The following is a 13,729-nucleotide window of genomic DNA, read 5'->3' as shown; positions in this document are numbered from 1 at the left end:
TCTTTTGATAGTTCAGCTTCTTAATTCTGCTCCAAAATAGGATGTGTCCTTCCACAGCAAGTCCTTCCTCAATTGACCTGCCCACACTGCTCTGTGCCCCCCATCCGATGCACTCGTGGGGAGAGAGATGCTCTCTTTGGCAGATTTGAAACTGTGATGGCCCCAGAGGCTGGATACAATTGGGGAGAGACTTTGGAAACACCAGTAGATCTCAATTTTGATAGCTCAAAACCAATTGCCATGCAATTAATCTCTGACAAAGTAATTTCTACTGGATGTTTTACGGGCCTGAGGTTGTTGGGTGAGCTTGCACTTTGTAACGCTGGGTGGGAAATTCCCACAGCTGGTTGGCAGCCAGCTGAACCCTTCCCCGAGTCAGCAGATCTCAGAGCCAGGCCTGGGAAACTCTTATTTCAGCTGTCTGAAATGAGGAAGGAAAGGCTCAGGGAAGGAAAGCCAGAAGAAAACAAGTGGTTCGTTGTGTTTCTGAAGGCATGGTGCACCACGATGGCCGGGCTTCTTGGGGTTTTCCTTTTAAGCTTAAAACATTTCTCTATCCCCAAAGGATCTGGGCTGTCCCTTCACCAGGGGCCAGATTCTGATTTCTCTACTTGAACATCTTCAGTCTTCAACAGGGATATTTAGAGGGAAAAGTCCTGTTCGCTGCGTGCTGTGGTAGCAGACTCTTCCCTTTTAAATCAGGAGAAGCTTCTTGGGTCCAGTGCAGGAAGGTCATCCAGGACCCTTTTTCATTTCAATGGGGAGCAGTTAGTCCATTCTTGGGACTGGTTTTTATGCTGAACAGGGAATTTTTGGGGCAGCTGATGTTTTTATAAGATCTGATTATTCAAATTGGGATGGAGAAGAGGTATTCCTGAGTATTTTGGCAGATCAATGAAAGCTGCCCAACCTACTGAATGTTATATATTGTGGGGTTTTAGTACCCTGTTTTTATTTTATTTTATTTTATTTTATTTTAATTTATTATTTTATTTTATTTTATTTTACTATACTTTTATTATTTACTTTACTTTACTTTACTTTACTTTACTTTACTTTACTTTACTTTACTTTACTTTACTTTACTTTACTTTACTTTACTTTACTTTACTTTAACTTTACTTTAACTTTACTTTTACTTTACTTTTACTTTACTTTACTTTCCTTTACCTTTACTTTCCTTTACCTTTAGTTTCCTTTACCTTTACTTTCCTTTACTTTTTTACTTTACTTTACTTTACCTTTACTTTACCTTCACTTCACTTCACTTCTCTTTATAGAAATGGAGCATTTCCATTTTGAAATCTAGAATAAAACATTTTAGAAAGAGCAAACTGCTATGTCCTCTGTGCAAGGCAGGGTGCAGAGTCAACCTGCTGTCTCTACAGTCCTCACTAAGGAATGGCACCATCAAATGCTTCCATGCATTTATTTATTGCATTCCTTTCTTTTTGAGATGCAACTTATATATAACTAGGCCAAAGTTTAATGTAAAAAGTCATCTTATGCTTTAATTTATTCAGCTGTTCAAGGTTACTCTTCTAATTTGGTATAAAGGTGAATTTGCATTGAAAACGCTTCAATTTAACTTGTCTCCTTTATCATTAAAGGCCATTTTTTTTTATTGTTTTTAATTCTTTGGGGCCAAACCCTGCACGCTGATTTGTGTGACCAGACCCTGGTTGCCTGACTTGGTTGTGCTGCAGGGACCTGCTCAGGAGCTCTGAAACAAATGAGTTCAAACAAAGATTCAAATGAATGAATTAAAAAAAAACAGAGCCACAAAGTAAAATTAGTATTTGACACAAGTGCCAGAGCCTGGACTGCCTTTTCCCAGACAGATAAATTCAGCAAGATTGTGCAGGGCTCAGGTATTTTGTTCAGTGGGACTCACATCCTTATGTAAGTACACAGACATATTTCTTTTATGCATTCATAAAAATATAAATTAAAGCAGCATGCTGTTTGACTGAAAGCATAAAACAGATCAGCTCCCAATACACGCTGTTTTAGAATTAATCTTTAGCAAGAACAGACATTTTAAAAATTATTATAAGCTAGAGACTTCTACATCATCTAGTTGTAAAGTTTTTCAGCTTATATGAGTTACTGTGTTCTGAAATCTGTCGATTTTGCCACAAATACCGTGCAATTTAATTTTTCCCTTCAAACACCAGCTCCCAAATTTTGGTCGTTAAGTGAGAATCTGATATTTTTTTTAATCCATTTGCGGCTACTGCGGTTGCAGAGAAGCTTTGCCTTCAGAACAACGTGACGAACTTTTCAAGACCAAAAAGGCAAGTTTGGGCATTGATTTCTTTCAAAATAATTTTTCTGCCACTTCTATAACTCCAACAGTTCAAAGTTAGGAAGCTGATGGTCCTGTGCTCCGTCCGTAATGAATCGATGGAGCAAATCTCCTCCAAAGAACTTGGAGTAAATGCTTCCTTTCAAGCTTAGAGGACTTGTTGCCTGTCTGCCACTGAGGCTGGCTTTCTCCTTGCTCTTTGGGCTCAGGACTGTTGCCACAGGAGTTGTTCTTGCCTTGTCCTTTCGTGGTAAAATCTCCCCGCAGAGGAGGACAGCGGTGATTTTAGGACTGGGCTGCAGGTGAGCACTTCAGTGCCAAGTCGTTCCCCCCGCTGCAAAGCATCTCGGCAGTGAAATGCAGCTTTGTCCCAGGTTGCACTTTGTTAATGTCAACCCATTAAGTGCAATCGGTGAGCCAGGAGCGTGTTACCTCTGCTCAGCGATCCCTCTCGCTTCAGCACGGCACTTCGTCAGGCGTTTGAGCCCCAACGCGCTTTAAGCTTACCCGAAATCTTAAGCACATGTTGAAGTGTTTTGCTGACGAAGGGTGAGATTTAATAACAATGCCTGGCTTTTATGTAGCACTTTCCGTAAATGTCACATCAGGGCGTTTTTAGAGCAAGTAAATGGGCTTGGTGAACAGACAGTGAGGTGGATTGAAAACTGGGTGAATGGCCAGGCCCAGAGGGTGGTCGTCAGTGTCACAAAGTCTAGTAGGAGGCCAGTAACTAGCAGTGTATCCCAGGGGTCCAGTCTTGTTTAACATCTTCATTAATCATCTGGATGATGGGTCAGAGTGTACCCTCACCAAGTTTGCAGATGACACCCACCGGGGAAGAGTGGCTGATACACCAGAGAGTTGTGTTTCCACCCAGAGGGACCTCAATAGCCTGGAGAAATGGGATGACAGGAGCCTCATGAAGGTCAACATGCAAAGTTCTGCCCCTGGGGAGGAACAACCTTGGGCACCAGGGCATGCTGGGGGGGCACCCAGCTGGAGAGCAGCTTGGCAGAAAAGGACCTGGAGGTCCTGGTGGACACCAAGTTGAGCATGAGCCAGCGGCATGCCGTCATGGAAAAGAAGGTGAATGTTATCTTGGGCTGTGTTAGGCAAAATATTGACAACACGTTGAGGGAGGTGATCCTGCCCTTCTACTCTGTGCTGGTGAGGCCACACCTAGAGTGCTGTGTCCAGTTCTGGGCTCCTCAGTACAAGAGAGACATGAACATACTGGAGAGAGTCCAGCAAAGGACAACAAAGATGTTGAAAGAACTGGGGCACCTCACATATGAGGAAAAGCTGAGAGAAATAGGACTGTTCAGCCAGGAGAAGAGAAGGCCTGGGGAGACCTTCCAAATTTATATAAATACCTGAGGGGAGGGTGCAAAGAGGATGGAGCCAGGCTCTTTTTAGAGGTGCCCTGTTGTGGTTTAGGCGTGATTGGCAGCCAACCACAATGCAGCACCTCTCTCTCTCTTCCCCTCCAGCAATGAGAAGGGACAGAGAGCCAGGCTTGGGGTTCAAGATAGGACTGGGATGGGTAAAAATCCCCCTTTTATGATCACGAGCAAAAGGCAGACTTGTTAGGGGAAGAAAAAAAGAACATACATTTATTACAGACACTAACAACACATAACAGAGGACAGTGAGAAGCATTGCCACATCTTGAGAACACCTTCCCCCCACCCCTCCCTTCTTCCCGGGCTCAGCTCTGCTCCCGATATCTCTACCTCCTCCCCCAGGGGCGCAGGGGCAGGGAATGGGGGGTGCAGTCAGTGCTGCCACTTCCTTCATTTTGGTGAGGGGAGCGTCCAAAACTTGTTCCCCCCTGCTCCATCGTGGTCCCCCTCTCACAGGAGACAGTCCTCCACAAACTTTCTCCGACATGAGTCCCTCCCATGGGCCGCAGCGTTCCCCACACTGCTCCGTCATGGGTCACTAACTTCCTCCGACTGGATTCCCTCCCACGGCTGCAGCCCTTCCCGAGCTGCTCCGGCGTGGGACTCCCCCGCATGCTGCAATCCTCCCAGCACTGAATTACAGCAGCGGGGCTGCCTTTTCCCATGAGACCCCGGCCTTCTTCGGGCACAGCACCTTGATCATCCAGGTGAAAAAACACAGGCCATGAATCAATGTCTGCTCCACTGTAGATCTCCATGGGTGGCAGGGGGGGCCGCCCTGCCGTCTCCCCACAGGATACAGGGGGGTCTCTGCTCCGGCACACCTCCCCCCTCCTTTCTTCCTCCGTTCCTCCACTGACCTTGGTGTTCATGCAGCTGCAGCGACTCCTCCTCACCAGTCCCACTGCTCCTCACCACGTCCCTTCTTAAATATGTTATCGCAGAGGTGCAGCCGATTGCCTCAATTTCCCAAACAGAAGTGGAGCTGACGTGGAGCTGGGGGAGCTTCGAGAAGCTTCTCACAGGGGGCCGCCCCAATAGCCCCCTCCCCTGCCACCAAAACACTCCACCACTCACCCAACCCAGGACATGCCCAGTGACAGGGCCAGAGACAATGAGCATAAACTGAAAGACAGGAGGTTCCCTCTGAATATCAGGAAACAATTTTTCACTGTGAGGCTGACTGACCACTGGAGCTTGTTGGCCAGGGTGGTCATGGAGTTTCCATCCTTGGAGGTACTCGAAAGCTGTCTGGCCATGGTCTTGGGCAACTGGTTGACTACCAGCCCTTGGGGCAGGATCCGAGGAGAGGATCCCAGGACCTGTTGTCTGCTTAATGCTAGCCACTCAATTTTGCTTCAAGGGCACGGGAGGTAGGGAGAAGCTACCAGACCAGCTGAGAAAGGATCAGTTTTTATTCGTGTATCTGTTCTCGTTTGCTGCACAGACAACGCAGGGCATGGCAACCTGCAGCCTGGGTAGTTTCTACAGCGGTGCCATTGAAAGCCCAGCTGAAGGCCACGACCAAAGGCATCATTGATGCTGTTTTTACCTCTGATTACCTGACTAATTTAAGGAGTCCTTCTTGAGCCCTCCCCCTTTCACGGCCTCCACCATCCAGCAAAAACAGGCGTGGGGACGTGAGCTCCCAACCTGAGATAGGGGCTCCTTTGGGCGCTTTACATCTGCATTAAGAGATCTAGTTTTGGAATTAAATAGCAAAAAGAAGGACAGGAGAAAATAACAGGGCACTCGAAGGACATTATAGGGTGACCCAGCATGGTCCTGCAGAACCACACTGTGCCTGAGCACATGCTGCGGCAGCCAGAGAGACCTGGATTTGCCCAGCTTTCTTGATTTTTGCCTTCAGAAGGCTTTCTGGAGGACTTCGGAGACACAGGCTGTATTTCCAGCTTTCCCGGGCAATGTGAGTACAGCATTGTGTGCCTCGGTTTCCCCGAACATCACATGGCGCTAATGTCATTGACCTTCAGAAATGGTTTTCAGGCTCGTAGTTGACAAGGGACACGATAGGATCTCGATATTATGATTTATTGTTGCATTTATGTTCTTAGCTTACTGGCGCTGTCCGTGTTCACCCCTTCTCTTGTATCAAGCTTTTCTCTTCCTATAGTGGCCGCAATTGCCTTGATAAGGGATTTTCTAGCCTCCTTTGATACATCTGTAGGAATACAGACTGTGGCAGTTTCTGCTCAGGAAATGAAAGTATTCCATCATTCTTCACACTAGCTGGGAAATGCAAGCTGGTCAGCTGGACCAGCATCCCCAGGTGCCTCCTTGGTGCTGGCTGATGGCAGGGCCTGAAATAGCATCCGCGCAGGCCACGGTGGAAAGCCGTTTAATGAAGCTTACAGTGTCCTTTAGATGGGCTGCTCAAGTGTCGGCAGAAAATGAAGGGGGTTTTGCCTTTCTGCCTGTGGCAGGTGGAAAGAATTTGCACTCAGATGTTAGTAACAGATGCCATTCTCCCTTATGATTTTCTTTGCATGCTCAGGAAGGTGTTTTCAGCTAATGTTTGGTATGTTGTCCCCCTGGGATTCCAGTTACTTTTACTATAATAGGATTTTAATTTTAGGTTCTAATATGAAATTATGCTGGTCTCCAGGTACATGAGAAAATAATTTCCACACCAGCTCTCTTCCATGGCTTCATAACTGTGAGCTGCAGCTGGGCGGGATGGGGGAGTTGGGAGGCCAAGAGCAAAGCGTCTGGAGCCAGAGGTGAAAAAAATGCAAAAGGTGAAATGTGTGGCTGATGGTCCTTCAGCGTGATGCTCTGAGACTTCCGTCACCAGAGGTATTAATTCCTGCTCTTGGTAGAAGCGTTCACTCTTTCTGCAAGCCCGAAGGGTCTTCCTGGGGCAGGTTCTGCCTAAAGGGGAACGATCCTTGACGTTGCAAATGGCTGTGCCTGACACCCGAGCTCATCCCACCTCGCTGTAGGCAGATATTTGGGGCATCTGTGTGATAGCTGTGGTCACGTTAGGGTTATTGCATCGTCAGTGGACAGAGATCAGCAGCTCCAGAGAGCAATTCAACCTGCCTTGCAGAGGGGAGACTTGCCCTCTGGACACAGCTGCCTCTCCCCACTGACTACAGAAGAGTAGAGACAGTCCTAAACCTAGATCTGGGGTGAGATAATCAGACTCTGAGCGCATAAATATTGCAGAATCGAGGCTTTTGAACTAAAGCGGTGGAGCTCAGCATCACTGCAGAAATGAGAGATATTGCAAACGTCCCCCAAGGGATCGAGATCTAGTCAAAGTTCAGTGCACTCAGGATTTCAAAGACTTGGACTTAAAGTCAAAAGGGAGCTCAGAATTCTGAAAAATTAATATTTCAGGCTGATGTAATACACTCAGACTAATTCCCAGCTATTATTGTAAACGCAATATACATTTACACTCGCTTTTAAATTTCTCACTCTTATTAAAAAAATAAAAATCTATGGGTTTACTGAACTATTTAAACCACATCAAATGGGTTGAAGCTCGCTGTTACTATTGTTTACACTGGCCAAAAAATCACTTCTGATGCCTTGAATGAATCCAACAAAGCTGCAAAAGATTGTATACACTCAGATTGATCAGAATAAACACTGTTATAGAGCAAGTCACAGAAGGAGAGATGGAGAGCTCAACAGGGCATGAAAACAGGCTATTCAGTTATTTCAGCATAACTAATAGGCATCTATTCCTATCATTTGATCTTGTGCTCTCCTGACAGTCAAATACGTGGCCTGAAATTAAAATGTGCAACTGTGCTCTCAAAACGTTTATTGTAGAAGAGTAGTCAGAAAAAAAAAATCCTGAATGATTTTCCAAAACTTAGGTGGCATCTGGGTTTCAGTACTCTTTCAAAGGCTTCATTCACCCAAAGTTGACGTGTTCAACAGTGATGAAATGCAACTCTGTATTTCTTGTAGTATTTTAAGATGCGCTTTCATAGTACTGGTTAGTTGAGGTTTTCTGTTAAGGAAAATAGATATATTTCAGTAACGACTTTCAGACTGGGGAATTTTAAATAAAAAACAGTCATTCAGAAAACATGTCTCGTGGTCTCATACTCCTAGTCTGTGTACTCCCTAATTTCAAATGTCCTAGGTCTGTAGGTTTCAGTCTCAAATTCTACTGCATTTTACCTGGCTTTGTTTTTTTAAGAGTCTAGGAGGGGAAAGCAATGCATCCCCTGATTATGCTGCTTCGTAGACACTTGCAGGTCTGTATATTTGTTTGGTCCCCACTTCCAGACATTGCTGGATGTTGAGGTTCTTCAAATATCGTCTTGGAGGTCATGGACTCATCATATTTCAGACAGGCAAACTTAGGAGTCAATGACATATTTGCCCAGGTTCTTCCAGGTAACCTGGACTAACTCCAGCTCTATGCGCTAAGATCTGTCTCCTCGTGTATTTTTAAATCCATGTTATTTTATTTTATTCTATTTCATTTCATTTTAAATTCACAAAGCAAGAAGGGGTACTGTCTCGCCCCGTGGCATTCTTTGAACGCCACTCCTATCAGCCACAGATCTCTGTGACTGTGTTTGACCTGCATTCTTTATGCATCCCATGAATTTTGATGTATTTAAAATAACTTGGCTTGACGTGAGCTGGAACACGCAGCTGAACCAGAATGTTTCAATCATCCTGTGGTTTGGAACTGGCTGGTTTAATGTTATAACTGAGGGCGCAATATGGAATCCATTGAAAAGCCCATAATAATGTTGGAGCTGAACAGATGAGAATATCATTATTTTTGTCTGAATGACCAAAAAAGAAAGAAATCTAACCTAGTTCAGCTTGAATCAAGGGGACACCACTCCCAGAATAGTCTGGCAGCCAGTTCAGCCAGGATGGTGGATGTGTTGAAGGGTTGTTTAAATAAAAGGTGGTGCCACCTTGGCAGATGACCCCAAGAGATCCTGTGCTCCAAGTGCCCTTCAGCCGATGTGAGGAGGGGTAAGGAAAGGAGCCTGGTCCAAATAGGGCCAACAGACATGAGGGCATGCAGTCAAGCATGTTTCACATCATGCCTCAGTTACGCAAGCTCTTGAGCTCCTCCACACCGTGTCCTCCCGTCCCCATTTTCTATTTTCTCCCTGCAGCCGCCTCCATGCAGAGCAGCCACCCCAAGCAGTCCCCGCTGAGGGGTGCTGCCCACACACTGCAGCCCTGCTTCAAATCCTGTCCTGGGTTGAGTGAGTGGTGGAGTTTTTTTTGGTGGCAGGGGAGGGGGCTATAGGGGCAGCCCCCCTGTGAGAAGCTTTTCGAAGATCCCCCAGCTCCAAGTCAGCTCCACCTCTGCTCAAAAACTGAGCCAATCAGCTGTGTCTCTGTGATAACGTATTTAAGAAGGGACGTGGTGACGGGCAGTCGGACTTGTGAGGAGGAGTTGGGGCAGCTGCGTGAACACCAAGGTCAGTGGAGGAACGGAGGGAGAAAGGAGGGGGGAGGTGTGCCGGAGCAGAGACCTCCCTGTATCCTGTGGGGAGATAGCAGGGCGCCCCCCCCCCCGCCACCCATGGAGATCTACAGTGGAGCAGACATTGATTTATGGCCTGTGTTTTTTCACCTGGATGATCAAGGTGCTGTGCCCGAAGAAGGCCGGGGTCTCATGGGAAAAGGCAGCCCCGCTGCTGTAATTCAGTGCTGGGAGGATTGCAGCACGTGGGGGTGTCCCACGCCGGAGCAGCTCGGGAAGGGCTGCAGCCGTGGGAGGGAATCCAGTCGGAGGAAGTTAGTGACCCACGACGGAGCAGTGTGGGGAACACTGCAGCCCGTGGTAGGGACTCATGTTGGAGAAAGTTTGTGGAGGACTGTCTCCTGTGAGAGGGGGACCACGATGGAGCAGGGGGAAGAAGTTCCAGAAACTCCCCTCACCGAAGATGGCAGAAGTGGCAGCACTGACTGCCTGCACCCCCCATTCCCTGCCCCTGTGCCACTGGAGGAGGAGGTAGAGATATCGGGAGCAGAGCTGAGCCCAGGAAGAAGGGAGGGGTGGGGGGAAGGTGTTCTCAAGATGTGGCAATGCTTCTCACTGTCCTACTCTGTTATGTGTTGTTAGTGTCTGTAATAAATGTATGTTCTTTTTTTTCTTCCCCTAACGAGTCTGCCTTTTGCTCATGCCCATAAAGGGGAATTTTTCCCCATCCCAGTCCTATCTCGAACCCCAAGCCTGGCTCTCTGTCCCTTCTCATTGCTGGAAGAGAAGGGAGAGAGAGCCGCTGCGTGGTGGTTGGCTGCCGACCAGGCTCAAACCATGACAAATCCACCTGCCTCCTCCTTTTGCTTCTTTAAAGATCCCATTTGGTCCACCCAAAACCCCAAAATGCTTTGACGGTACTTTGGCAGTTGGTTTTCTCTGCCAGTCTCCGTGTTTTGCTGATCTGTTCTTCTTCCCCTCCCCCCACCCCCACCAATCTACTTATCTGCAACCCAGCTGGTGTACGTCTTGGGGCATAGTTTGGCAAGACGGTTAAAAGCATTCTATCTGTCCTGCCTGTAAAATCGTTGGTCTTCCTCTCCCTCTGCAGCTCCCAACCACTGCACCTTGCTCAGTTATGAAGGGGGGAGCCAGGGGAGGGAACTGAGGTGGCTGCAACCTTAGCCAGGAAAAAAAAAAAAAAAAAAAATCAAAATAGCCCATCCACATCAAGAACCTATTCCAGTGCTTCCTGCCGCCACCTGAGTGTTAGTGCTGGCATGGGAGAGTTCCCAGAATTAAGAGGGGCGGCAGGGAAGAAGGACCGCCACAGCCTTAGACCATTTAAACCATTGTGAAACCAGAGATTTCGTGTCACACTTAATCCGGCGATAGGGGGAATGGCCTGCTCCCTCCTCCCCACAGCCCCAGCCACATGTTCCCTCTCTCTGCCTTGCACTGAACATTTTTTGTACTAACTGCACAGCGAAGAGGTGAATGCGATCGATGAACTGATCGGATACGAACCTCCTTAGTTTTCTGTCTGGTCTGCCAGTTACTCTGATTTACCATGCGGCTGGACAATTCCTGCAGTATCAGAATTAAGAGCATCAAAGCCACATAGCTGGAGGAGGAGAAAGGGGGATGGTCACTGCTCACAGGAGCAATTTACACCGGATTCAGTGTAACACCAACCCACACCCCACAGTACAGCCTTGAGGATGGGAAATACCTATCAGCTGGCTCAAGTAGTGATGGAGCAAGGTAGCTTGACAGCTCACCATGGGCAGAAAGACCAAGTTGGCTAAGGCTGTGGTTCCAGTTGCTACCAGTGGATTCCTCAGGGCCAGATGCTGCAGCAATACGATGTTGACCCAGGTTAGAATTGCAGTTAGGATGCTCAGCCCATGACTTGTCTGGGGCCATGCAAGACAATTCATCCAGTGTCCCGCCTTCAACGATATTCTTTCTCCAGGGCATTGAGGTAAGAAGCCATAGGCTGGCTGTGTCTGTTTGGAGGTGGGAGAATTTTGTGTTCAGCTTCCATAGTGCCACAGCCTCTCCCCTGGGTTTGGGATTACCTGGGCCAGGAAATGTCTTCTGAAGCCTTTGGGGAAGATGGTAGCTACAAGCAGCCACAGCCACTCCTTCACCCAACCCTGACCTGCTGATTCCTAGTTTTGACCTTGAAAAAGATGGTGAGCAGGAGCATCTCAATGAATGACGCTGGCAGTGTAAGCTGCAGCAAAATACCCATTTCTGGAGATCCCTTGGGACTGGAAGTTTGTTACCTGGGAAAATGTGCTGGCATGCGCACAGAAATTGGAACGCTTCTGGGAAGCATTGACTCCACCGTCCCATGAGGTGTCCAGCAGTCCACATCTTGCGAGCACGTTCCGTAGTAAAGGAAGGAAAAGTACAAACCAAGGTACTCCCAGAAGAGTCGGTGATGTGACACTTAATAGCAGAAACACTCTTGACCCTTTCACTGTTTTGCTTTCTGGGATCTCCCCAAAGAGCTGAACTCATGGGCAGCAAGACAGGGGAGAACCAAAAGTCCTTCCCAGTGCTGCAGCAAAAGAAGAGTTTGAAGGATGTGCTAAGTGGATTTACTGTGATGCAGCAGGCTGCGCGGCCAAGTAGGAGACTTTCCACGTCAGATCCAGGTCCTGTGCATAACCGTACAGTTTATGGCTGGGATTCCCTATATCAGGACGGGGCTCAAAATGCCTGTGTTCTATTCCCAGATTTTCCTCATCATGGGTAATGACAGACAAATAATTTGGCTTCGCCAGGAATGGGACTGGGCTCTACACTTCCCCATGCTTCAATTTCCTCGTCTACAAACTGGGGATAGTATTACTTCATTATGGGGTTGGGATCATCCAGCATTATTGCATCTGTAAATCGCTCAGCGGTCCATCTGTTCTCAGTCCATTACAAGCAACCATATGGCTATTTGTTGCGTTGGACTCAGCCTCTTGTCTCCCATTCATCTCAGCTAATGCTAAGAAATCATCACTTGGGGGTCCCCTTATGGTCAGTGGGGAGGAATGGGAATTTTTAGGGCGTGATTCATCTGACCCTGTCTATACGGTTGCTACTGGGTGAGGTGGAGCCCACAACTCATCATATGAATCCCACCCTTGGTATCACCATGGGGTGGAGGGAGAGCAGGTCCCAACCGCTAGCGAATGGGGTAAAGCTGGAACAAGGAAAGACACGAGCCTTTCTGTCTGCACATGGAGCTGGTTTTCATTTTTTGCTAATAACTCCTCCTGTTTAAGAAAATATATGATTTTCCATATACTGACAATGCCATTCATCAGGACAGTGTTGGTTGGAGTCACGTTTGCTCTGATTTTGTGGCTACATGCCTCCCTTGATTGAAATTAATGTAGAACTGAGTAGGCCCAAAGTGGGATTTTTGATTAAAATTGCTGGAAGAAATTAATATTTTTTTTCCTTTTTTCTAATTTTTTCATTTTTTCTTTTTAATAGAAAATTCTAAACTATTTTTCTTTCCCTAAAACAAGTTTTTTTATTACAGTAGAAGTCTGAAAGCAGAAGGAGAAAAGGCAGTATGTTACAGGGGAAAAAGCTTTTTTTCTTTAATTTTGTCATTTAAAATGTGAAAGAAATCAACAAATAAAATGTCATTAAAAATAGATTTTCATAAAAGCTTTAATACTTTAGCTCCAGAAAATATTTTCTGTTGGAGAAAAGATCTATATAATTTTTTGACCCGTCTAACTGTAAATTGTAGTCATCCAAAAAAGCCCCATACTTTATCACCTCAAATATTTTTGTCCAAATAAAATGATTGATTATACCACCTCAAACCTCCATTTGATTTATGGGTGGAGACCTAACTGAATAATGGATGCAGTGTCCCATTTCTGAGTGAAATCCATCCATAATATCCATTCTCCAAGAAGTTATGACCTGAACATGCCTAAGGAGTACAGTATCCTCCTCACTTAAGTTTATTCTTGACATTTTTTTTTTAACATAAGGTTAGATCTCTTACTCCAAGGTATTCTTCTGGGGCTTATGCTATGGTAGTTATTTCTCATCATTGACAATACAGAGGTACAGGTAATTATTTCTGACTTTGAAGATCAATCCAGCCTTCTGTCTAACTGAGGCATAACTGACAAAAAAATTTATGTTCTGACAAAGATATGTTTAATAAAATCATGTATAACAGCATTACCAAATCATCAAGAAATTGTACATTGGCATGTACCATGTTCTTGACTCCAGATGCTGACGTAGAGAAAAACAGTCAAAGAAAAATTGGACATACATTGTACCCAGAGAAAACAATCGCACAAACTGAGAGGAAAACCTATCCTATTGAATTAACCAATACCTTGATATTGTTTCTGATCTTCCTCTTATATGCTGAGTCGTGCCTGTACAGCATCTTGCACAAGAAGACATCTGAAATCCAGGTCCATGCTTCCAGTCCTGTCTGTCTGTCTGTCTGTCTGTCTGTCTACCTATCTATCTATCTATCTATCTATCTATCTATCTATCTATCTATCTATCTATCTATCTATCTATCTATCT

The sequence above is a fragment of the Tyto alba genome, unplaced genomic scaffold, assembly GCF_018691265.1.
Source record: "Tyto alba isolate M040663 unplaced genomic scaffold, T.alba_DEE_v4.0 Super-Scaffold_38, whole genome shotgun sequence".
Taxonomy (NCBI): domain Eukaryota; kingdom Metazoa; phylum Chordata; class Aves; order Strigiformes; family Tytonidae; genus Tyto; species Tyto alba.
This window is presented reverse-complemented; position numbering follows the sequence as displayed.